Genomic DNA, 27,437 nt, shown 5'->3' with positions numbered 1-27,437 from the left:
AGGGGAGCCTGGCAGAGACTGCAGTCCATGGGGTTGCAAAGAGTCGGGACGGAGCAACATGAAATATTACACTGTTACTACCAATCTCAGCAGGATATCCATGACACACAAAAAAAGTCTCAGGAAATCATCCACAGTAAGAGAAACAGCAATATAAAATTGATGCAGAAAATATTTACCTTAAAAAGATGACAGCAATTGGAAATAGTCTAAATGCCCAACAACATGAAGGTGTTAAAATAAATGACATTATATCTATTTGGTCACAATTCAGACCTGTATGTTTGGGGCTGGATGGGATTCCACACACCCCCCCCCCCCCACACACACACACACCCCCAAACACGTACACTACCACCTCTTATAAGCAATTCTCTGTCATCAGCTAGAAGTCCTACAATTGAACTCAATTCTGACACTGTCTACCTGGAGATCGCACAGGTTGAGGGCTCAGTCCCACGAGACTGCTTCCCTTCAGTTGTCAATCAGAAGTGTAGGTCATCTCCTATGTTTCTGATCTAATGGCTACAAATCACTGGAATCCAACATCCCCTCCTTGGGTTTGATGAATTTGCTAGCATTGCTCACAGAACTCAGAGAAACACTTTACTTAACTGGCTTGCTTTCTTATCATAAATGGATATAATTCAGGAGCAGGCAAAGGGAAGTGATGTGGAAGGCAAGTTCTGGGGAAGGGCTGGGGGTTTCCATGATCTCCAGGTGCCAAGCTCCCCAAACCTCCATGTGTTCAACATCCTGGAGGCACTCCAAACCACTCTTTTTGGGGTTTCCTGAAGTCTTCATTAGGCTTTCCCAGGTGGGTGGTAGTGGTAATGAACCTGCCTGCCAGTGCAGGAGATGTGAGAAACTCAGGTTCAACCCTGGGCCTGGAAGATCCCCAAGAGGAGGAAATGGAAACCGACTCCAGCATTCTTGCCTGGGAAATTCCATGGACAGAGGAGCCTGGTGGACTACAGTCCATGGGATCGCAAATGTCGGACAAGACTGAAGCAGCTTAGCACTTAATACGAAGGCTTCATTACAGAAGCAAGATTTTTTAAATCATCGGCCATTGGTGACTGATTCAAACACCAGTCCGTCTCTTTCCCTGGAGGTCTAGGGGAGGGAAGACCGTTCCTGAAAGTTCCTCCCTGAAAGTTCTAACCCTTTAATCAAGGTCTTTCCTTTTCTCCTTTGCTTTTCGCTTTTCTTCTTTTCACAGCTATTTGTAAGGCCTCCTCAGACAGCCATTTTGCTTTTTTTTTTATTGGGGTTGCTCTTGATCCCTGTCTCCTGTACAATGTTACAAATCTGCGTCCATAGTTCATCAGGCACTCTGTCTACCAGATCTAGTCCTTTAAATCTATTTCTCACTTTCACTGGATAATCATAAGGGGTTTGATTTAGGTCATACCTGAATGGTCTGTTGGTTTTCCCTACTTTCTTGAATTTAAGTCTGAATTTGGCAACAAGGAGTTCATGATCTGAGCCAGAATGAACAGAATGAAGCAGGGCAAAGGCTAATAGAGTTTTGCCAAGAGAAAACACTGGTCATAGCAAACACCCTCTTCCAACAACACAAGAGAAGACCCTACACATGGACATCACCAGATGGTCAACACCAAAATCACATTGATTATATTCTTTGCAGCCAAAGATGGAGAAGCTCTATACAGTCAGCAAAAACAAGACGGGGTGCGATTCATGGGGTCGCAAAGACTCAGACACAACTGAGCGACTAAACTGAAACTGAAATTGAGAGTAGTCCTGGTCACTTGTCTTTCTTCTTTTCTTCCTGGTTTTACAATAGAATCCTATTTTACTGTTTGAAGCCTGACTATTTTTCATCAAGTATTACAGATATCTTTTCACATTAATAGATAAGGCTCTAAACAGCTACTTCGGGTTGATATGTCATGCTACAGAATGGATATTGGGAAATTGTGATCTATAATAAATATTTATTTGGTTTTCTCTCCTGTTCTAGCACAGAGCTCTAAAACCTTTGGAATTTCCTAAGTGATACGAGATAAAGATGTTGTCTGTTGTGCTAATGAAGTGACTTTTGGAATGCACCTAAGTTACCACCTAAGGTTGGAGGATGGTGGCCAGGAGAGGTGACTTTGATTCAGTCAGTTCAGTTCAGTGGCTCAGTCGTGTCTGATTCTTTGCAACCCCATGAATCACAGCACGCCAGGCCTCACTGTCCATCACCAACTCCTGGAGTCTACCCAAATCCATGTCCATCGAGTTGGTGATGCCATCCAGCTGTCTCATCCTCTGTTATCCCCTTCTCCTCCTACTCCCAATCCCTCCCAGAATCAGGGTCTTTTCCAATGAGTCAACTCTTCACATGAGGTGGCCAAAATATTGGAGTTTCAGCTTCAGCATCAGTCCTTCCAATGAAAACCCAGCACTGATCTTCTTTAGGATGGGCTGGTTGGATCTCCTTGCAGTCCAAGGGACTCTCAAGAGTCTTCTCCAACACCACAGTTCAAAAGCATCAAGTCTTTGGTGCTCAGCTTTCTTCACAGTCCAACTCTCATCTATACATGACTAGTGGAAAAATCGTAGCCTTGACTAGATGGACCTTTGTTGGCAAAGTAATGTCTCTGCTTTTCAATATGCTATCTGGGTTGGTCATAACTTTCCTTCCAAGGAGTAAGCGTCTTTTAATTTCGTGGCTGCAATCACCATCTGCAGTGATTTTGGAGCCCAAGAAAATAAAGTCTGACACTATTTCCACTGTTTCCCCATCTATTTCCCATGAGGTGATGGGACCAGATGCCATGATCTTAGTTTTCTGAATGTTGTTTTAAGCCAACTTTTTCACTCTCTTCTTTCACTTTCATCAAGAGGCTCTCTAGTTCCTCTTCATTTTCTGCCATAAAGGAGGTGTCATTTGCATATCTGAGTTTATTGGTATTTCTCCCAGCAATCTTGATTCCAGCTTGTGCTTCTTCCAGCCCAGCGTTTCTCATGATGTACTCTGCATAGAAGTTAAATAAGCAGGGTGACAATATACAGCCTTGATGTGCTCCTTTCCCTATTTGGAACCAGTCTGTTGTTCCATGTCCAGTTCTGTTGTTTCCTGACCTGCATATAGGTTTCTCAAGAGGCAGGTCAGGAGGTCTGGTATTCCCATCTCTTTCAGAATTTTCCACAGTTTATTGTGATCCACACAGTCAAAGGCTTTGGCATAGTCAATAAAGCAGAAATAGATGTTCTTCTGGAGCTCTCTTGCCTTTTCCATGATCCAGCGGATGTTGGCAATTTGATCTCGGGTTCCTCTGCCTTTTCTAAAGCCATCTTGAACATCTGGAAGTTCACAGTTCACATATTGCTGAAGCCTGGCTTGGAGATTTCTGAGCATTACTTTACTAGCATGTGAGATGAGTGCAACTGTGCAGTAGTTTGAGCATTCTTTGGCATTGCCTTTCTTTGGGATTGGAATGAAAACTGACCTTTTCCAGTCCTGTGGCCACTGCTGAGTTTTCCAAATTTGCTGGCATATTGAGCGCAGCACTTTGACTGCATCATCTTTCAGGATTTGAAATAGCTCAACTGGAATTCCATCACCTTCACTAGCTTTGTTCATAGTGATGCTTTCTAAGGCCCACTTGACTTCCCATTCCAGGATGTCTGGCTCTAGGTGCGTGATCACATCATCATGATTATCTGGGTCGTGAAGCTCTTTTTTGTACAGTTCTTCTGTGTATTCTTGCCACCTCTTCTTAATATCTTCTGCTTCTATTAGGTCCATACCATTTTTGTCCTTTATCGAGCCCATCTTTGCATGAAATGTTCCTCTAGGATATATAAATACAATTAATGCTGGATGGAGACTTGTTTTCTGTTTGTCCTCTTATTTTTTTCTGCTAATAATTAGCGAAATATGCATTTTGAAGCTAGTAACAGTTACACCCTTATAATTTGTGTGATGCAGTGCAGAAGCACTGAGGTCTGGGGGGATAGTATGGGGAGACAGTATGTGGGGATTCTTCTAGTTCTTCTATCGAGACATTTAGGAAGACTACTGAGCTACCCTAGTCAAAGCTATGGTTTTTCCAGTAGTCACGTATGAATGTGAGAGTTGGACCATAAAGAAAGCTGAATGCTGAAGAATTGATGCTTTTGAACTGTGGTGTTGGAGAAGACTCTTGAGAGTCCCTTGGACTGCAAGGAGATCGTCCATCCTAAAGGAAATCAATCCTAAATAGTCTTTGGAAGGGCTGATTGATACTGAAGCTGAACCTCCAATACTTTAGCCACCTGATGTGAAAAGCTGACTCATTAGAAAAGACCCTGATTCCGGGAAAGACTGAAGGCAGGAGGAGAAGGGGATGACAGAGGATGAGACGGTTGGATGGCATCACTGACTCAATGGACATGAGTTTGAGCAAGCTCTGGGAGATGGTGAAGGACAGGGAAGCCTGGCGTGCTGCAGTCCGTGGGGTTGCAAAGAGTCGGACACACTGAGCAATTGTAGAACAAGATCGAATCACATGAGTCTGTATCCCTACCTTGAAAATGAAGAAGTCTTAAAATTCAGTAACAGGTGCTTCCCTGGTTGGTCCAGTGGTTAAGAATCTGCCTTGCAATGCATGGGTCTCAAGTTTGATCCCTAGTAGAGAAAGTAAGATCCCACATGCCAAAGAGCTAGAGAGAAGCCTAGGAAAGAAAGACCCAGCACAGCCAAAAAAAAAAAAACAAAAAAACTATAACAACTATAAAATTTGGATCGATGGATTTTGTTTAAACTTCTGTATCTCACTATACTATCTATCTATACTATCCGTATACTGTCTATACTACTGAGCTACTGAACTGTCTATCCACCTAATACACACTGACCACCCAGCAGAGCCGAGGGCACCACTGTCTCCCAGGCAATACAGCAGTGAGCAAAAACGGAGGAAAGTAAGAGTGTTCAGCAAATCGAAATATGATTTTAATGAAGTTTGATTTCAGGAGGGCCACTTAATTATATAAACTCAGAACTCCTTTCCGTTCAATCCGGGGACGTAATAAAAAGTATCCAGTTCAACCAAGAGTCATGGAAATCGTGAAAATAGGAGCTCCTAACACGTCTGCAGAGAGCTGTGAGCAGAGTGCACAGCTGGGAGAGATGAAAACACAGCCTTTTCCTGGGTATTGTTTCTCCGGACTGGATCACAGCTTCGAAATGTGTATGTCCCATTCTTAGCACAATGCTCTAACTTACACCCTAGTAAATATTTTTGCAAGATAATATTTAACGATAAAGTTATTTTGCTCACTAGACTTTCCTTGTCAACAACTGGAAATTGACCTCTAACTTGGCCAAAGCTGAACAAACAGTGGAGGTGGCTATTTGCATCTGTGGCTTCTAAAATGCCTTCCTTTTAAAAATCTGGTATGAAAGAGTTTCCTCTAGTAAAAAGAAAAAAAAAAAAAAAAAGAAGTGCCAAAACAAAAGCCTCCTATTATTCTCTTTTTCTTCCTTTTCTTCCCCTCCTTTCATTTTTTTTGTGGGCCATTTTTATGTCTTTATTGAATTTGTTACAACCTTGTTTCTGTTTTATGTTTTGGTTTTTATGGTTGTGAGGTATGTGTGATCTTAGCTACCCCACCAAGTATGGAACCTGCACCCCCTGCATTGAAAGGTGAAGTCTTAACAGTTAGACTGCCAGTGAAGTCCTTCCACTCTTTCTAGTTTTGAAATGTCCGTTAGACCAGAACAAGAGGAGTCTATTTTGGAAAGCCAAATAGTTAACATTGATGAGCAGAATGCCATTTGCAACTCCTCACTCGCTTGCCTAATTAAAGATGAGATTATGACATGTGGAATTATGTCATGTTATCCAGGGAATTTAAATTTTTAAGTGTTTCCTCACTATCTTGTCTCCTTTCCTCTCCCTGAAACATCTAGGGAAGTGATGCTGGTAGGTGAATACGCCCACAACTGCGCTGAACTACACAAAAAAGCCCCCATCTGTGTCAGGCAGAATGTTTTACTACCAAGACCTCATTCACTCAGGGGTCCAGACTCTGATGTCGTGATTTTACCACAACTTTCCTAAAAGTCGCTTCCCTTCTCTAAGCCTCAGTTTCCTCTCACGTTTTTGGCATTTGGCAATTTTATGAATGGTAAGAGGCAATAACTAGTGGGAGAAATTTTACAGAAGATCTTGCTTTTGCAGATTTAGAACATTCAGGCCAGTTCTAAGAGGTCATGTTCTGTCCACATCTGACCTCGACCTTACGGAAGAAAATACAAAGCATACAGTCCAACACAGCATCCCTCTGTTGCGAGTTTGGTGCTGAATAAGGGATCTGGGAGACAGTTTTTTGGATTGTTTTCCAAGCACCTCAGAGCGCCACTGGACCTCCGCCTCCACCACCACCACCACCACCACCGGGGCAGTTTGGAAGCTTCACCTCAATCCAGAGACCGTCAGCTGTGAGCAGCCTTGGAGGCGAGTTTCATCATGTTTATGGGGATTGAACTGTATAGGTGGTGGGATGTAGATCCGAGTCCATATGCAATGGAGAAATACTTCTTCCCAAAGCAGCTCAGGACTATTTTAAAGTCACGGCTAATGATTTACTGTCTGACGCCCTGGAGCTCGCCTGAGTCTAAAAATAGTTGCCCCTCCCCTCTCCGGCTTGGGGAGGGAGAATGACTGAGAACAGAGAGAAGTAAAACCTGAACCACCAGGAAACACACAACAAAGTCACATCCAGCCCCTGAGATCTGATTGTCAAAGCGTGGCTGTGACAGTTGATTTCCCATCAGTTACATAAAGGTGTTTTCAGGATAGAAATAAAATGAGAACCAACTGGACACATCCTTTGGGCTTAAGACCAAGTCAAAAATTGTATTACATCACCTCTGTAACAGCAGCTTAGTGACATCTGAGAAATGACTGGAGCGAATGGCCCGCTGAGGGCTGACGATTGCCCCTTGGCCCAGCTGGGGTTAGCCCTCAGGCTCCTCAATTCCAAAAGATGGACTTCACGCTGGTGACAAAGAAGCCAGCCTTTCTCTCCCCAAAGCAGACCATAGGTTATTTGGCCCTTGTTCAAGGACTGAAAACAACACTTTGTCCTAGAATTTCTGGGAACTCATACTTGTGTAAAGGAACTGACACTGCTTTGTGTGTGTGTGTGTGTATGCGTGGGGGGCGGGGGGAATCTTTAAGGAATATTTGATTAATATACCTATGCCAAGACCTCCCTACGATAACTTAAATATTGGGAAAGGAAAATTCAGGCCAATTTTTTTCTATTATTTTTGCTATTGTTTGGCTTCCCTCTGGCCATTTTCTACTTACCTTACTATACTTCTTTATCCATCCAGCCATCCATCTATCTGTCGTAGGATGGAGAGATTAAATGGGGAAGTTTCAAGTTTCAGATGGACTGTTTCACTTGCATTCCTATTAACATATTGTACAGTGACTGTTTAATCTTTGGGCAAGATATTGAGAGGAGAAGGTGTGGGAGAAAGACAGAGACCCTACTTGGGTGCTTGAATGACCCAGCTGGACTCAATCTTTATTTCCCTGTGTCTATTTCCCTGCCTCAGACTGCAGATAAATTTAGAAAGCACATTTGAATACAGGAAATGGTTTCTGATAAAGAAAAACATGCCTCCCCTCCCTCCTCCCCCTGAAATACACACACACACACATACACAGGGCGACCTCCCCACAACTCAGACATAGTCTGTGAGTCCTGTGTTGCAGGAGGCCCCCTAGTCTGGGAAGAAGGACACGGTCCAGTGTGGCTTGTTTCGCTACTTCAGTTGAAGTTCAATTCCTCGAGTCAGGTTTCTTTTACCCTTTGAGGTCAGTCATGATAGACAAGCTGCAGAGTTCCATATGGGAAATTCATAGATTCCAAGCATTTCAGTTTCTTTACATTCAAATGGATTAAAAACTAAGGGAACACATGACGCTTGCATAGTCATTGTATGGGAGCAAAAATATGATGCCATATTTTCTCATTTTATAAGAAAATCCTGAAAGAGTCTTATGTTTAAGCAAGGTACCAAATGCTTTATGAGATCTGTTCTAAGGCATGATTTACTGCATAACCATCATGTAGGTGACTAAGGAAAATTTGCACTATGAGTTGTTTAGTACTTAGAAGAGTTTTAAGTGGTGTAGCTTAAAAAGATATTACAGCAATCAATTATCGATGTAGGGGAAAATGCCACATTGTATTGATTGTTTTGCACAAGTACAAGTTTTTCCATTGCAGTGTATTCCAGTGGCATTATTCCTTGATTTTTATTAATAATAAATTCAGTACAGAATGTCAAGAGAATATTAGGAGCTATTTTAGAATACATATTTTCCCATTAAATTTACTCATAGTCTTTTCCATAAGAAGAAATATGTTCTTTTGTAAGAAAATATATAGTTGATGATAGAAACTTTTCCTCACCTCACTTAAAAATAAGAATATCTTATTTCAGATTAGTCCTCACTCTAAAAGAGTTTAGAAATCTTAGAAATGTGTAAATCTTTTAGAAATACGTCCTGTATCCCCTTTAATTCGATCTCATCTTTTTACGTTTAACATGATTAGACTTCTAAATAGTGGCCTCTCTCTCAGCAAATCAAAGACAAGAACAAGAAAGCACTCAGGCTGAGTTCAGGTCTCAGAAATCTGAGTCAACTTTCTCAAGGATGTATCAGTGTAGACTCAGAAATGCACTCATTTGAAAGGAGGCAGAAGTCAGCTCAAAAAGTTATATATTAAGGCGGGATCCAGGAGGGAAATTCCTGTACTGTAACTCTACATTATTTGGAAACAGTGATAGGAGTGAAGGAGAAACTGTAGCCAAAGGGAACAGGTGTTGGAGAAATTCCTGCTCAACTGCCAGGCCTTGGAAAGGACCCAGGGGCCTCTGCTCCCTGCCGGGCCGAGGTTCTCAGGTCAGTGCCGCTTCTCGGTAGACGCCTGCTGCCCAGAGAGCTGATACAGGACCATCTACCCCGGACTCAACAACAAGGGTTTTTTCTTTTACTTTGGCTTCACCGTGGGGCTTGCAGGATCTTGGAATTAGAGCTGGAACCTCAGTGAATGCACCGAGTCCTAACCGTTGGACCACCAGGGAATTCCCAAGCATCGTTTTTAAAGGTGCCATTGTGTACTGTTACACTGTACTTTCATCATTTATTCAGTAGGCCTCATGACCTATTTATACAGGTAGTCTGTGTGATAAAAACCACATGAGGACTCGAGGAAACTGCCCTATTTCATAGTCAATTTCTTGGGGGAAATTTTTCCAGATATTCTGGAGGAAGAAGCCTGCTTGTATGGCCCAGGAATGATTGGCAAACCAATAATAATACTCTGTTGTTGTTTTTCCAAAGAGAAGAAAAACATCTCATCAGAGAGAAATCTGAAGGCTTAGAACCGAGGTCATGTGGTATTGTCAGATGCTGTGTCAGAAATGACCATCGAGGAGCGAGGACCTGAGGAACACGAGGCAGGGTCAGAGCTGTATAGGAGGGGCTCCTGCCTGGTCTCAGGGACGAGAGGTGAAAGTCTGGGAAGGTCCTCAGGCCCCGGGGTGATAGGGTGAAGGTAGGAGAGGGCAGGCTGATTTCCTCCAATCTAACCAGCGACTGTTGGGATATTTGCCAACAACACACTCTGTGTTTCAGATTGAGAAGTAGAACCTCAAGGATAAAACTGTCCGAAAGCATCTAAGCCAATGGTTCTCAGCTAGGGGTGATTTGGCCCTTCCCCTCAGAGAAGGCGATGGCGTCCCACTCCAGTACTCTTGCCTGGAAAATCCCATGGACGGAAAAGCCTGGTAGGCTACAGTCCACGGGGTCGCAAAGAGTCAGACACAACTGAGCGACCTCACTTTCACTTTTCATTTTCATGCATTGGAGAAGGAAATGGCAACCCACTCCAGTGTTCTTGCCTGGAGAATCCCAGGGACGGGGGAGCCTGGTGGGCTGTAGTCTATGGGGTCGCACAGAGTCAGACATGACTGAAGTGACTGAGCAGCAGCAGCAACTCGCTGCCTTTGCCACGGGCCACTGGGCAGTGTCTGGACACATCTTGGGGGTCATAACTGGGGGTCCAGGTACTACTAGTGGATGGTGGCTAGAAGTGTGGCTGGTCCTCCCCCAGTGCTCAAGGTGGCCCCACCCGTGGGAATATCTGGGCTGAGACATCAGTAGAGATGTGGAGACATAGTCTGAAGTAGTTGGAAGGAAGTAGATTTTAAATGTGTGTATATACACAATTATTAGCATGTTTCTCATATAATGCAAATTATATATAATCTATATAGTATACAAGTACATAGTACATATAATGTATATAATAAAATGTAACATGTATTTATATAGTTATTATTTATACATAATAATATATTAAATGTATTATATATCATATTTTCACATATTATAATACATGGGCTTCCCTGGTGGCTCAGATGGTAAAGAATCTGCCTGCAGTGCTGAAGACCTGGGTTCAGTTCCTGGGTTGGGAAGATCCCCTGGAGAAGGAAATGGCAACCACTTCAGTATTCTTGCCTGGAGAATCCCATGGACAGAAGGCCCTGGTGGACTACAGTCCATGAGGTAGCATAGAGTCAGACAAGACTGAGTGACTAACACTTTCACATTATAATATATAAATATAGTATGAGTATATTATAAATATATTTATATAGATATAATATATATTATTAATTATATAGCATTATGTGATTTATCATAAATTTTACATACATTATGATTATTTATAATTTGGTTATACATGCAAAAATATTAATAGTTATACATGCATGTATTTATAAGTCTATACATACATATATGTACATAGGCATATGAAACAGAAAGAAAGTGCTGGGTTAGAAAGCTAAACTTGTTGCCTTACAGGGGAAAATAACAATAGTGTGGTCCATGTGCCTGGCCCCCCCATGACCTCACATAGCCTGACAAGCCTCAGTTTCCTCATCTGTAACAGTGTGATAAAAATAATGTCTACTCCAGTGGGCTCAAGGATGTAATTGTATAACACAGGGAACATAACCAATATTTAGTAATAACTGTAAATGGGAACTAACCTTTAAAAACTGTAAAAAAAATTTAAAACTAATGTCTACTGCAGAGTTTCCAAGAATATTAAATAATATAAAATATTTATGTTGGTGTTTTGTGAGCAATAAACCCTGAATAGATATTTGCTCTAATTTTTCAGTTTTTAGCATTGCACCTGAGCTGTTACACAGAAATGAACCTAAATTTGAGGTGACTGAGAAAACTCATGTATTAACATGAGATCCTTGGTGTTGATTAATAAAGAAATGAAGTGTGATTCTCAATAAGAGCTCTTTTTTTCTAGTCCTTGCCACAGACTGTAACGGGAGTGAAGTGGTGTCTATTGGGAGAATCCCCACTGCAGCAGCACGACAGGGCATGAACCTCAGCCTTTCAACTGGCAGAAGGACCCATGTCCATCGTAACAGGCTCTGGGGCCTTCAGGGAGGAAGCCCGAGAGCCAGTGGTGAAGTGAAAGTTGCTCAGTCGTGTCCTACTCTTTGTGACCCCATGGACTATTCAGTCCATGGAATTCTCCAGGCCAGGATACTGAAGTGGGTAGCCTTTCCCTTCTCTAGGGGATCTTCCCAATGCAGGGATGGAACCCAGGTCTCCCACATTGCAGGCAATTTCTTTACCAGCTGAGCCAGCAGGGAAGTCTTGGGACTAGCCAGTGGGATAGCCACGAAACCAGGGTTCACCATGAGCTGTCGCTTCTCGAGTGCTTCCAAGGAAAAATTAACTCACCTGCACAGAAGTGTCTTTTCTCACCACTTCTGGTGAGGTGTGAAAAGTGAAAGTGAAAGTGAAGTCGCTCAGTCGTATCCGACTCTTTGGGACCCCATGGACTGTAGCCAATCAGGCTCCTCTGTCCATGGAATTTTCCAGGCAAGAGTACTGGAGTGGGTTGCTATATCCTTCTCCAGGGGATCTTCCCGACCCAGGGATGAAACCCAGGTCCCCCGCATTGCAGGCAGACGCTTTACCATCTGAGCCACCAGGGAAGCCCTGTGAGGTGTAACATTTTTAATTGGCCATGTGGAGCTTTTGGGGCTGTGGTTTATGCAAGAATGTTCCAAGAACCTAACCAGTCCAGGAGGCGCAGACGAGAAGGTGATGGGAGCTGCACACCCTCCCAACACTGTCTGCGCGTCTGGAAAGGGACTTGGGACAGCTGACCCCAAGGAGCCTCGCCAACAAACGTCCCGTGAGTGACTCAGCGGTGCACTGGCCGCTGTCCTGTCTGGATTTTCCTACAGGAGGGGGTCGGCGTGGAGCAGGGGCAGTGGGCTCCTTTTCTGTATTCACTGTGTCCAAGTACTTGAAGATCTTTACTTTCCCCAGGACCCCACACAGCTCCCCAACTGGGGATGCTCCAGAAGAGGGAGGACGAGTCCTGTCCCTTCCACACAGAATGGGGACACATCCTTCCTTTTTTAATATAAATTATGAAGTTCCAGATTGAAAGAACAAGTGTTTCTTTTTAAATTTTTCCTATGAGAGAAATACCCCCTAAAAAGGAGCAAAGAATTCTCTAACACCTTGCATGAACATAACATCCATTTAACTAAGAGACATACGCTGCAGGGGCCACACACACCTTAAAGTAGGTAATTAAGTTCTTAGGGCAGAGTCCCAGAGGTGGGAGAAGGTGCCTGTGGTGTGTATGGGTGGTGGTGCCTGCCTCAGCCTGATGGGTGTGATGAGCTGGGCATGTCCCCATCTCCCCCTCACACCCCCTCTTCCCCTCCTCTCCCCGCACCCTCCTCCTTCTCCCACTTTATCCATCACAGCAGAGCTGCTCCCACAGCTGAGCACATTCAGGAACATGGCACTGAGCTGGCTTTTTAAACCCAGGAACACAAGGACAGTGAAAGAGAGGCTTCAGGGATGCTCAGCTCTGGCTTCACTGAACTTACCTGTTTTCCTTATTCCAATTATTATTCGAGCAAATGGAATCACGTGGAAGATCTGACAAGTGGGTGGAAGGGGATGGAGAGCAGAGGACACCGAGTTTTTCAGACACAAGAACAACAGCAGAGACGTCAGCGGGACGGCTCCATCCTCAGCCACGCTGGCTTGTGGTGTGGAGGTGTCTGGTGGGTCCACGATGCTGGGTCACCTGAGACAGGTGTCCTGTGAGGCTGGCTTATGTCCTGCCCGTCGACTTGGGGACAACTGTGACTTGGGAGCCTGTTGCGGCCTCTGCCTCACCCTCATGTCCCAGCTCCCCCGGGGTGGTGGGACTCTGTGTGTCGCCCTCCCACCCATCCTAGAGAGAGATGGTTTGCCCTGGGGTCCTCTGGGTGCCGGGCCACCATAAACCCCCCTCTTTCCTTTCCCAGGATCAGACCCATGATGCACCGTGTGGCCTCTAGATGGATTCAAGCTGCAAACCTCAGGCAGAAAAGGCCCAGCCAACACGTGGTAGACTTCCCCGGACCCCCTCCAAGGTAAGGTTATTGAGACAATGGGCTCCTAAAACAATCAAAGGGGCTTTTTGCTTTCTTCTTCAAATATGTTCATGTTATCTTCAGAATGATGTAGAGTTACAAGTGTTCTTGAAACTTGGCCAGTGTTGAAGGCCAAGATACAGGGTGATCATGACAAGAACAGTAAGACTGACCAGCGTGGCCAGGGGACACCTCTCAGGTCCCCATTTCTCCACCTCTGAGCTCACAGTACTATTCTTTTAAAACAGTTTTATGCTTAGGAAGGATCCTTATGCCTTATCCTTAGAGAAACTTGAGCTTAACTTTCAGCACCAAGGAGAACACTGAACACTGGTAATGACCGGGTCTCTTCTTTTACAAAGCAGCCCCAAAATATGCACACGTCTTTTCTCTCTCTCTTTTTTTTTTAGTACATGTTTAGGAGTGAGAATCTGCATAATATTTAGGATGAAGAGAAGCTGAGCTTTTAATTTCTGAGCAAAAGGCCTCGGGTAACTTTCAAGTTCCTCTGAATCTTCTGATTTTCGCTCTGGTTCAAAAACCATAGCTCCACGTGCAGTTGAGAGGGCATTTTCTCCCATTTGTGACTTCTGCATTTGGTATCGAGTCCTTGGTTACGTGCTTGGCTTCGGGAATGAGGCCATGCTCTCTTTCAAGGAGGCCCAGCATCAGAGCACTTCTCTGTGATGGGAAGAAGAGCTCAGAATGAGCCAGGGACCTCCAACCCATCCAGGCAGCAGACACCAGTGTGTCCTGGCTTGTCCAGATGCCCATCTGGACGATGTAGGGGTGCAGAGAAGCTGTTCTTAGTGATACGCCTGATACAGGAAATGAAAGACGGAACCAATGGTTTCAACCAAGTGACAGCAGAACTGAAAGTCTGCAAATAAAAATTACAGATCCTTAATCACAACTTTCTCTCTGCTCAGATTGTATAAAAGCACACAATTCTATAGGAGACTTGTCTTTATTTTTTGTCCAAAACGTCTTGAGTCATTTTGACTTCTGTCTCTTGATTTAGGTTTGACTCTGAAAGCAAAGCAATAGTAAAACACCTCATTTCCCTGCTCTGCACATTCTGCACTCGGGGGTGTTCTCCACCCAGGGTCCTGCTCGAAGGACCATCCTTCTGTCACAGCCTCACCATGCTCAGCTAGATCTACTCTCTGGGCATCCTTGAGACAGCAGAGAAGCACCTCAAACCCTGACTCTTTGTTTCATTTCTAAGCCAAATATTTGGAACTTAGAAAAAAGCGTATGGAGATAAAGCCATCACTGACTGTGGAAAGGTGTGTTAGCCAAAAAGAAAAAAATAAGTTGGACACAGCTATGAAAAACTGAAGACTAAATGAGCTGCAATTATAAGCCAAAGTAATCTTTTCAAGACCCCAGCCCCAACTGTGTAAGCCTTTCATCCTTGGGGTTCTTGCTTTTGACTTACTGAATCCACAGTTAGAAACTGGGACTCGTATGCAAACAAGCTTGCCATTCTTTGAGCATCTACCTTTGGATCCAGACCCATTCTGCAAAGTGTTAAAAGACCAAAAGGGTGTATTTTTTGCATTTGAGGGAAAAGGGAACTGATCTGATAGCAGCCTTCAGAATTCTCTTGTGGGCGAATAATGAAGCTCAAATTGCTGACGAGTGACTCTGTCCTCCAACATTTGTTCTCAGGAAACCTTCGGAGAACTGCAGCTCACGAGGACCCCCTCCCACCCACCTGCTCATTGGAAGTGACAGTTGAGTTAAAATTTGTTTTTCTCTCTATAAGAACACAGAAAATGGATTCATATGGGAAGTGACTTGCAAACCCAGGCTCTTCTGTTGTGAATATACCACGTCAATATATTTTAGTAAGCATGCGCTACTTATTGGACCTGAGAGCCTTTAGGCAACACCTTAGAGTTTATTTTTTTCAGTCTGTAGATTTTATATTTTTAATGGGAGGTACCTAAGGGCAAATGGATTCCTCCAAGCTTGTCCTAAGTGTCATTCTTGCTGAAGCAGGAGCATGTGGCAGACAGAAGGATGGAAACCTGAGATGACACAAGCATGTTTAGCAAATAAGGATAGAAACAGTTTCTTCATTGGGTTAACTATAGGGATAAAGTAACCTTCTATACCAACTAACACAAAATTACCCCCAAAACCAATTATTCTGGAAATAAATTTTTTTAAGCAATAGTCATCTGTAAGGTTAGTACATCCCCCATCTCTGAGTCTACAGCATGCTGCCCCACCTGACTCTACAGGCTGAATTGAACCCACAACCATGAGGCCATGAGCTAAGCTGGGCTCTGCTTCACCGTCTACTCCCCAGCCTCCTGCACCACTCCTTTCTTGGCCTCTAGAAAAGGTAAGTTCCCTTCATTTGAGAAGAAAGGGAATTAATATTTGAAAATGCCTGTTTCATATGATTCCCAGAGAGTTTTGCAAGGAAGATATTGTCCCTTTTTCACAGATGTCATGCTGAAGGCTCAGAGAGGTTGAGTGACTCACACATGGTCACACAGCTCAGGCATGGCAGAACTCGAATGGTTCTAAATCTCCCTGCATTCTGTTGTCCCAGGCCTCCTCCCAGGGCACAAGTCACAACCCCACTATCCAGTTTTGTGAGGACACACCTCGAATCTCTTCAGGCATCTCACCCAGGTGCTTCCTTCTGGTCTGAGGCTGAGGGCGTGGTGCCTCTTGGACTCAGGCCCGGGAGATTAAGTCCTGGTGAGATGCGTCAGGCAACCTTCCTAAGCCTGACGGATTTTCCCAGAACAGGTACGGATGGGTGAGGAAAGTGCAGAATCTTGCTCGACAGCCCCACCCCCAGAGCCCCTTCCTGACTCACAGGCCATCTGGGGGCGAGTTGAGAAGACCTGAGTCACTGCAGCTGCCAGAGGGCCGCACCCCATGAGCCTGAATAACACCCCAGTTACCCTGAAGTGCTGAGGGGTCACCAGCAGTTTAGCTGAATAAAGGTCTGTATGATGCTTTGGGCTCAGGGACACTGGCTGCTGCAGCCTTAGGGGCCCCTTTCTTAGACAGGGATGGGGGTGCCTGCTCTCATGGGTTTGGGGGAGAGTGAAGTGAGAAAGTATTTACCATGGATTCGTGGGCACGCTCTCTCAGCCCCATGACAGACATGCCATCTGAAAAGCAGCAGTGGAGTCCAAAAGCCCAGGCTGCAATGCGTGCTGTTGCAACCCATTCTCCATCCACCGGTTGTGGCCGGCCCACGACCTCCAAGGTAAGAAGGCTGCCACGACCATGACTCAGCAGGAAGCAGACAGAGTGGGGAGCCAGAAGGCCTGGGTTCTGATAGGCCTAACATTAAGGTCTTGCTACATGAGAGTCCAAGGCATTTGTATTTCAGACTCAGGGAGCAACACACAGGGAATAACAGGCAGAGAACAGAAAGCTGCGGCTCTGAAACTGGTCTTGTTGAAGCTACACTCTGTGGGAGTTAGACGTGTGACATTTGAGGAGCCTGGGCTCCGTATCTATAAGACGTTATAGGATTGAGCTCAAAGCTGAGGCAGATTATACTGTCTGTCATGTGTTGAACCCTTTGTCATTCAGTTGCTAAGACATATCCAACTCTTTGTGAGCCCATGGTCTGCAGCATGCCAGGCTTCCCTGTCCCTCATCGTCTCCCGGAGTTTGCTCAAACTCATGTCCATCGAGTCAGTGATGAGATCCAACCATCTCATCCTCTGTCACCCCCTTCTCCTCCTGCCCTCAATCTTTCCCAGCATCAGAGTCTTTTCCAATGAGTCACCTCTTCACATCAGGTGGCCAAAGTATTGGCGCTTCAATTTCAGCCTCAGTCCTTCCAATGAATATTCAGGGTTGATTTCCTTCAGGATTGATTGGTTTGATCACCTTGCTGTCCAGGGACTCTCAAGAGTCTTCTCCAACACCACAGTTCAAAAGCATAAGTTCTTCAGCACTCAGCCTTCTTCACAGTCCAACTCTTACATCCACACATGACTACTGGAAAAACCATAGCTTTGACTATACAGACCTTTGTCAGCAAAGTGATGTCTCTGCTTTTTAATATGCTGCCTAGGTTTGTCATAGCTTTTATAGGTTTGTTGAACCCTTGCCAGCAGGTAAATTCCTCCCATCTGGGCTGTGCTTCCTGGGATGGGGGAACCTGAGAGGGAGATGTCCTCTATTTCAGGAGGGGACACTCCAGAGTGTAAGGGACTCCAGGAGATCTCGTCTTATGGTTAGAAACTTCCAAAGCTGCCCTTCGGCTCAGGTCTGCTGGATCCTAAAGCACTTCCACTTTCTGACCTAAGGTCTGTGCAGAGACTCGTCCCCAATGGTCCCTCACTCACTTCATTGCGGTTGTAGAAAGGGGATGGATGGATGAGTTTGGCCATTGACTAATGCATTGTGAGGGGCCTCGGAAGGGATGTTGAGGAATTGAAGGGGAAATTTCACAAGGTAGTGACCAGCCCATCAGTTCTGCAGGTGCAAGCCTCAAGTGTGGTCTGTACCCTTGGAGCCGATACTGTTTGTTTGTGGCTGTCACTGCTGTTACTTGCTAGGAGTTGGGGGTGGTGGGCGGTGAAGGAGTCCGGTCACTGTTCTGTTGTCCTCCAGTCCTGAGCTGACTTTGCTCCCAAAGTTTTCTCTAACCTCAAAGCACAGCAAACTCGAGCCTTCAGGATGACAACGTCAAGTGTAGACAAAGCATGCTCTGAGTTATGCAAATGAGGGTGATCTGACCATTTCATAACCAGGTGGCTGCCAGTCAGTTCAACCAGTGTTTAGCAACACCACCATCTCAGAAAACCTTCTGTCTACCAGCAACGCCTGTCCTCTTTATACGAAGAGAACTCTCAGTAGTGGGCCCATAGTAGAAACTGATGGATTGTTAGGCAAAGATGAATATTATCTACGTGACATGCATATCCAGGACAGGAAACTACAGCAGCGTCTCCTTGTAAGGCAGAAACCAGGCAGCTGCAGTCCTGATTTCTGCCTTTCATTTAAGTAGCTTGCTGGAGCAGAGCTGGCAAAAGTATAGGCATATTCAACAAACAGCCTTAACTGCTCAAGTCATACCGAGAATAGTAGCTGTATCTGTATGCGCTATTTTGAACTGACATTTTCTATACCTGTGAATTTCAGGAGAGTATTTTAAAATTATTTTTCCCAGATGACAAAAAAGAAAGCACAGCAATCATCTGAATCTGAGTCGAGCGAACTCTGATGGGAATCACCCCTCTTGGTACCAGGTCCCAAGCTGAGCTCGTTCCGTGGATCATTTCTAGTCCTAATGACAGTCAGTGCCTTGGCTATTTATTGTCATCCCCAGTGTTACAGGTGAGAGAATCAAAGCAGAAGGAGGTAAGAAAAAGGGAGGTGGGTGGGCTGCAGCATCCTAGTATTTGAGCCCAGTCTTCCAGGGATGCTGAAGCTCCAATACTTTGGTCACCTGATGAGAGGCAACAGCTCATTGGAAAAGACCCTGATGCTGGGAAAGATTGAGGGCAGGAGGAAGGGGGTGGCAGAGGATGAGATGGTTGGATGGCATCATCAACTCAATGGACTGGAGTTTGAGCAAACTCTGGGAGATATTGAAGGACAGGGGAGCTTGGCATGCTGCAGTCCATCAGGTCTCGAAGAGTCGGACACGACTGAGCGACTGAACAACAACTCCATTTGGGGTGTCTTTTCTGTGTGTTTGCTCCTGACGGCTGTGGCACCAGCCTCAGCGATCCAGGGAGACTGGCATCTGTGCCTCGGAGACACGGAACATCTTGACTGAAGTGACAGAGCTGGGGTGGACCCTGGCTGGGGACCAGCCTTCAGGCACCGGAGCATTTTATTTGTTGCTGAGATGTCCTGAAAGGATGTTTCCCTGGGGTGGCTCATAAAAATCAATCGACTGGGAAAGTTGCTAAAAAAAAAAATGATGGCATGTGAGAAAAGTTTCTACCCAAGGGATGTGAGACAGAAACAGCCTTTTATCTAAGAGAAAAGTGGACGAGGCCTCGTTTCCTCTAGGTCTCCTGGGGCCGGGGACAGAATCAGGAATGTTGGTGTGGGTGTTCTAGTCAATGCCTGCAGCCCATGTAGAAAGAGCCCCTTGCTCAGGTGACTAGTCAATACCTGTGGCCCCTGGAGCAGGGCCCCTTCCCCAGGTGAGAGCAGGCTCAAAGCTTCTGGAATTCGTCCTGGTTACACAGATGCGATTCAAAGTCAGTTTTTTCACCTCAAAAGCTCACCGGATCATGTTACTTTCAGCAGGGAAAAGACTGCAAGCCCTTGTAGTGTGTGATCACATCCAACACATGATGAGTCACGTGATGATGACAGCTTAGTCACCCACTTGACCTTGAAGGAAGGACGACCCCCCAGGACTGCAAGCAGCAAAAACGATATCCCATGGCAGGATGTAGGAGCAGGCTGTGAGACAGAAACTTGCAGATATTTTAACTGGTCATCAGGGACTCTATGCCTATTGCTCAGTTGTGTCCAGCTCTTTGTGACCCCATGGACTGTAGTCTGCCAGGCTCCTCTGTCCATGGGATGCTCCAGGCAAGAATACTAGAGTGGGTTGCCATTTCCTTCTCTAGCGGATCTTCCCAACCCAAGGATTGAACCCACGTCTCCTGTGTTGGCAAGGGGATTCTTTACCTCTGAGCTATCCCGGAAGCCCACCATTTATTCTTCCTGTGCCAAAGACTCATAACCAGAATCAAAAATGCATTGTATTCAGTGTGGAAGTAATACGTCAAAACACTTGAATATTTAAATTGTACTAATAAGTCCAGAAAGCCAGTTTTCCTACAGCTTTGCTTTCATTTCCCCGAGCAGCTCCACTCAGAGGCATGAGGCTCCTTCTGGAGAGTTCAGGGTGCCTCTATTCAATTCACACGAGCTGAAGGCAGGGGCACTTGCTAAGTGACGCCCACTGGCCACAGATCCAGCTGGTATCATTTACACAGAGCCACGCCCACCAGTGCATGGATTTCCCCAATCATTTTCCTCTAACCTTCAGATACTTCCTCTTCTTGAATAACTTTTCCATTTAAGGAGACCAGGGAGAAGAATGGGCTGAACATGAGGCATGCTCAGCCTTTCTGGCCACTGATGGATAGACATCTATCTAGGGATAGACATCCAGGAATAGGTGTACCATAGAGTCCTCACACAGTGGATAAGTTGGGCAGCTGGATTTTATTTAGTGCTTATCCTTGGAATTAAATTCTCTGTGCTTTGGACCCAGGAGAAAGTGGTGGTAGGGTCATCCTTTCATTCATTCGTTGAAGAGGCATTACTAGAGTACCCTCACCAGGGGACATGTAAAACTGTGGGTACAGAGTCTTGGCCGAAAGGGACTCCTACTCACGGGGAGGGAGGGAGAGAAGGAGGGAAGCAGAGAGACAGAAGGAGAGGAGAGGGAGACTAAGGAAGCCCAGAGAAAAGAGGCAGGTGATGGATCCAGATTCTGGAGAGCAGACAAGGCCTGGGGAGGGGGGACACTTTCCTCCCTTTCTGATGATTACCCCTTGGGGTGGATGTGCCAGGTACTCACGCTCTACAGCACAGATGGAAACAGACACGTTTGCGTCCTGATTGGGAGCTCCCAGGCTGTCAGGTGTAGAGGCTCCAGCACTATTGCAGAAGTCAGGGGGGCATCAGGCGTGACTCTCAACCTTGCGGCTGGGCTGTGTGGTCAGATGGGGGCCCCTGGGGACTGCTTAGCAGGTCTAATGGATCCATAGTCGAGGGCTGTGAGCTGATGGTGAAGGACCATGGGTGCAGAGAGAGCACTGTCATTGGCACGGCTTGGTACACACACAGCCAGCTTTGGTCTGAAAGGCTCAGCTCTCTAGCTGACCATCACGAACGAGAAACCAGGCACCTCCCACTGGTATCAGAGGAGGCAAGCAGGAGGCAAGGGACAGGAGCTTCAGGAAGGCGACCCTCCGGGGCTGGCGTGGCCTGGGAGGCTGGGGGCTAGGTTAGTGTATAAGCTACAGTTTGAAGAGAAGGCTTGGGACTCAGTCTTCTGCTCTGGCAGCCAGAGGGGCTTGTTGCAAGGTGCCCGACAGCTCTTCAACACTCTCCAGTTGAGTGAGTGAGTGAATGATGAATGAATGGGCTTTGCCCCTGATGCTCCATCACTGACTCCCTTGGACTATGGAGGATGCAGACGTGGTTCTGCCCCACACTTTACACGGAGGTGGACACCTGTGATGTCTACAGCACCTAAAAATTGGAGACATCAACAGGTAACAAAGCAGAACCTATTATGACAGTGGAGAGAGATGGGCTGGCTTATCTCTCGGGCTGCCTCCCACTGACCATATGGCTTGGTTGACTGGGCTTTGGGTTCATTCCCTGCAAGAGGAGAATGTGGGTGGCTGCCCTGCTGACCACTGGCAGCCTGAGGAGCAAATGAGGGTTGACTCACATGCTCGCTGTCGACTTTGTCACCCAGAGGGGCAGCCTGCATCCCGTCATCCCAATGCTTGCTTCTCGAAGGAAATGGCCATGAGATGATTTTACACACAGACTACAGTGACACCAAAACAAACAAAACCTCTGCAGATATACGGCATTTTATTTACACTAAGGAGATGTCGAATGCATGTCGATAGGGGTTAGCATGTAAGAAAATGGGTGGTGAAAATTAAAAAAGAAGCAAACAAACACTGGTTAACTCAAAACAAGACAAAATAAAGAAAATAACCAACAAGTGTATCTGAAGGTAAGTGCAGAAATTTTAATTGGAGAGAATGTATGCCAAATTCAAGTTCTTCTAGCATCTAGGCTGCTGCCTGCTCGTGGATGAGATATTCCAGACACAGAATCCATTTAATCAGGAAGAAAGTAACAAGTCAAATAATGCACTAATTCCAGAGAACTGTGAGGAGACTGTGGTTCAGTGGCCAGCCAGGCACAGCCCACCTGACTCAGAAGAATCAGACCTGTCTCAGGGCTTTTCTGGTGGTTCAGAAGGTAAAGAATCTACCTGCAATTCAAAAGACCTGAGTTCAATCTCTGGATCAGGAAGATCACCTAGAGAAGGGAATGGTTACCCATTTCAGTATTCTTGCCTGGAGAACCCCATGGACGGAGTAGCCTGGTGGGCTACAGTCCATGATGTCAAAAAGAGTCAGACATGGCTGAGCGACTCATACACTCTCAGGATTTACAGCTGCTTCTAAAAATGGCAGTCACAACCAAGACCTCTGGGTTCTGTGTCATTCGTCAAAAGCAATGTAAGTTCAGCTCACTGAGCCTGTTGGTCAGTTCAGTGGTCAGAGTGCTCACAGCTTTTAGCAGGAAAGTGCATCTCTCTCAAAGACTTGCAGAACTCCCTTCCTGTAAGATTGCAGTGCAGCAAGCATTTCACGAAGAAGCTGCTTTATTGATCATAAAATGCAACATAAACATGGGCTTGCCCTTCACTGAATTCACTGCAAAATTATGTTGTGGAAATTAAATGTGGCTGACTTTTTCCTAATGCTGTGTGTTAAATTCCACTGCTAGACAAATTCGACAGGAAGACAAAAATTATTTTCCTAATTGAGAGATAAATATCCACCATGGGATATGATCATGACTACTATTGATCCCTATATCCCTTGTCTCTAATCTTTCAATGATCTGAAAAGGGTCTCACTCTTCTCATTTCAGAGATGGGGGAAAACAAAGCTGAAAGGGTTTCTAGTAACCATCTCCAAGCCAGGGATCAGCGATTCATTTCGAGAGCGGCAGGTGAGAGCGGTCATCGCTGCCTCCTAGGAACACAATAGGGTAATACCTGCCCAGTCTTTGCAAAATACAATTAATAGGATTCCCTTAAAAACACACACACAATTCTTAGCATAGGCTACTGTTAAGGATTTCCAAGGAAAGTCACCATAAAGAAAGGTGAACGACATTCCCTGAATGACTTTCCCCATCCTCGTCCTGTCTCTTCATTTCCAGGTGCCATTTGGACTACTTGCTGGAATTCTCACCTCCTTAAAAGGCAAGCTCCTTGTTACCTACGGGAAGTGCCCAGTGGGTGGGTCATGACTGATTAATGATGAACCAGAAGCTGCCAGTAAGCCTTCCTCTCTCAAACGCCATAAACATTTCTGGCCAAAATGGGACTGAACCTGCTCCCTTTGTCCCCTCCTCCTGAGTCACGTCAAGTGCGCCCTGCAGCAGAGGCTGGAGAAACCCAGGAGGTGGGTGGTGATCCCCTGGGCCGTCCTCACGGGCTACTCTTCACCGAGCAGAGGCTCCCGTCCCGGCTTTACTGGGGCTCATTCAGGTCGCAGGGGCAGCCTCACCCACACCGGACTCTCAGAGGTCTCAGCTCCTGTCACCCCCTCTCCATCATCTGATGTAGCTGGACGACAGACAGACATTCCAAACCATCAGTCCTTAGGAAACATTGAGATTCTCTTCCATTTTCTTCAACTAAATATTTTCTCTATCTGAATGTTGCCCAAAGGCAAGTTTACCACAAAGAGTTAAAGTTTTACAGTTAAAACACTCACACATGTATACATATATGTCTCTTGGGAAGTCAGCACAGCTTTGGAACTTTCAAGTAAATGACCTATTTTGGGGAGGATGGTAAACTGAGTGAACATAGGGGTGACAGTTGATGAAGATTTTGTCAAATTCCTGCTGAAAGGGAAGACAGGGCACAGTTTACTTACTGCCACTTCACCTGCCCCCACAGGGTCACCACTCTGCCATCTCCGCGGCCATGCAATCGGCAAACGACACCCAGGCAGGGCCGCCTTTTTTTTACTGTGAGTTAATTGATAAAGCCCATGCTTGTCATCACCTATCTTGTGCATCTGGAAGCAAGTCTTGCACAACCACAATGAAATGTGGTAACATGAAGCTTAAGAAATCAAGGGGAACAGAGCTAGGCTCAATCCATACATGCAAGTCACCAGCATGGGTGCTTGGAAAGCAAGCAATTACAGAGCTTCCAGGATGTGATTTCTGCATCATGGTGAACACGATCCACTGTCAGCAGCTAAGCCTTGTAAAAAGTTACTAATTGTTTGTTCACGTCACCTTCGGATGGGAACTACGAATTTAAGGAAGAGTTCTAGATCATATGACATCTTTTTTTTTTTTTAGTACAATTATGTAAAGGGAAGTCAGCACAAGGTTTAGCAACATGAATGTGCAGTGTGACACACACAAAGGGCATTCTAGTTAAATCTGACTTTTATTGAAAATTCTGTGCTTACTGCTCAGTCCAGCATGGCTCCTATTAGGACATGCGGTACCCAGACTCCATCTCGTCTTTGTCTCTTACCATTCATAGACATTTAGAGAATTCTCATTAAAATTACTTAGAGTGAAACAGAGAGACCATGTTATAAAATAAATCTGGTTAAATACACTTTGCCGTATTGCCTCATTTATGTGATGCATGGACCTAATTTTCTTCTCTTTGTGTCTTAACTATGTACATTAGGTGATGCTTGCCAATTAATGCAGAATATCACATCCCCGATTGCTTTCTCGAGCTTCTTAAACATTAAAAATAAATACGTGCCATCTGTCTCATTTCTTGAAAGCAATTCAAAATGGTTACTTTTGTTTGCTTAGGATTACAGCACAGTTTATAGCTTCAGTGTTTCTGAATTATAAGAAAGTTCTGTCTCCCTTTCTTAAACGTAACTTGATTTTAAGGTAAATCCATCAGGATGAGTGGAAGGCTCTGGTGAGACAGAAACCAATGCCAGAGGGTGATTAAACCTTTGGTCTTTGGCATTTGAGAGACGTGGCCTGGATGCCAGGCCTGATGCATCCTACTGAGCCACCTAGAAAAAGCAGCTTCATCTAGTGGTGCCTCAGTAGTCCTCACCTGTGAAATGGGGATAAAGTCTGCCATGTGGAGTACACTGAGAAATATATATGAAGTCACACACAGACACACATATATAACATATTCCCTCCCCAGTTCGTAGTTAAGACACAACAAATGGTAGATACTATCGCTTTCATCATCACCCAGTTTGAGGAGGGGAATATTTCAAGTTGGGAAGGAAAGTTGTTAAAAAAAAAAAGCCTAGCTTACCACAAGCCACAACTACTGAAGCCTGTGTATCTGAGAGTCTGTGCTCTGTAACAAGAGAAGCCGCCGTAGTGAGAAACTGTGGCACCACAACTAGAGAAAAGCCTTTGCGGCAGTGAAGACCCAGCACAGCCAAAGATAAAAAAATAAAATAATACATAGATGCAATTTTTTAAAACTTAGAGAAAAAAGAATAGCTCATGGTGGCATAAGGTTAAAAACTAAGAAGGAAGTTACATAGGAAAGCTACGTTCTTTCTCCACAGCAATTAAAATATAAAAGTAAACAACCTGACTCCATCACCTCCCCCGCCCTCTGGGCACACAGGTCAGCTGGGAACCTGTGCCATGGGATTGGTGAGCTGGGAGAACTTAGAGGCTTTGGGCCTGCCGTGGCTACAATGGCTGTTTTCAAAGAGTTGTTTTTTGTTTTTGTTTTGAATTTTAAAAAATGGTATGTATTATGGCACCAAATGTCTAAATAACTTAACTGTAATTAAAGGGGCAAAAGGATATTTGAGAACGTTCCCCTTTCCATTCTAAGTCAGAGCAATTTTCTCAACAATACCGTCTACTGTGGCGTGAGAGAACTTTCTAGATCTGAGCGGAGCATTCCGAGGAGGGTGGACGTGTAATTTGAAGTCCACCCTATACTCACAGACCACAGAATTGCAGTGCTCTACAAAACACTAGATACATGTGACCAAGCCCAAAATATTTCAGCAGTAAGAAAGCTGAGGTCCAGTGTGGCTCAGCAAATTGTCCAAAAGCACACAGAACAGATCTTTTCTTTTAGCTAGGTTTCAACACTTTTGTTAAGCAGAGTGAAAATTTTTGTCCTTCTATAAATATCCTGGGTTTACAGCTGATTCCTTGCATGGCAGTTCTCCTAGCAGCCTTATTTGAACATAACTGGGCTGTTCGGCATAGTCCTCGCATGACAAAGTGGTCAAGTCTCACTAGTAGTTGAGAATGCATTATCAAGCCTTTATTTAGCGCTACAGTCGGGGCAATCCAACTATTAGTCATCCTGACATGTGCTTTGAACACAACACACCCAAGAGTCCTGGCAAAAACTGCATCTGCTTCCTTCACCCTCCCACACCACACTCCTTTCGAATGGCTGATATTTTTACCGCAGTTCTAGAAAGAAAATTACTTAACATTCCTAATCTGGGGACACACTTCAGCTTCTCCTCCCCAATTATCAAATTAAAAGGCAGCTTGTGTAAACCCTGCTCACGAGGCCAAATGTAGAACCGCTACAGACGCAGGGGGCCCTTCCTGCAACAACTACAGAACTTCCCTAAACTAAGAACGAGCTTAAGCTCCATCTCTCGGAAATTTCCAGCATCCCACTGCCCCCTCCAGCAGGCACACACCAGTTCCACCCTGTCCCCACTAAGTAGCTTAATATGATCTGAACACAAACTCGTTTGCCACTCATCACACAGCAGGACTATGATCTCATGCTGGGAAATGTTTCTAGAAAACCAAAAGCTACCCTATTTTCAAAAAAAAAAAAATTTGCGTTGAATGAATCCCATCTGCCTGAAGGGAAAAACAAAAAAAAATTGGGCGATCAGGTAAATAATCTTTCACCTCCTGCCCTATTTTGCTGGTCTGACCAGAGAAGGTGATGGTGGGGCAGGAGAGGTAAGGGAGGGTGTCCTGAAGGCCAGAGGGATGGCTCTGGTGCCTGCTGTCCCCACTGTGTCCTTTCCACCCTCTTGGGTGACAACCCAGCCAGGTGTTCGGGCCAGGTTGGGGGTGGCCCCCATCTCTGACGGCCTTGGTGGAACAGGTGCCCAGGAGCATCTGACCTTGAACAGGTCCCCAGGAACATCGGAAGTGAACAGGAGGTGCT

Source organism: Budorcas taxicolor, chromosome 13, assembly GCF_023091745.1.
Source record: "Budorcas taxicolor isolate Tak-1 chromosome 13, Takin1.1, whole genome shotgun sequence".
Classification (NCBI taxonomy): Eukaryota; Metazoa; Chordata; class Mammalia; order Artiodactyla; family Bovidae; genus Budorcas; species Budorcas taxicolor.
The sequence above is the reverse complement of the archived record's forward strand: the minus strand, read 5'-3'. Positions refer to the sequence as shown.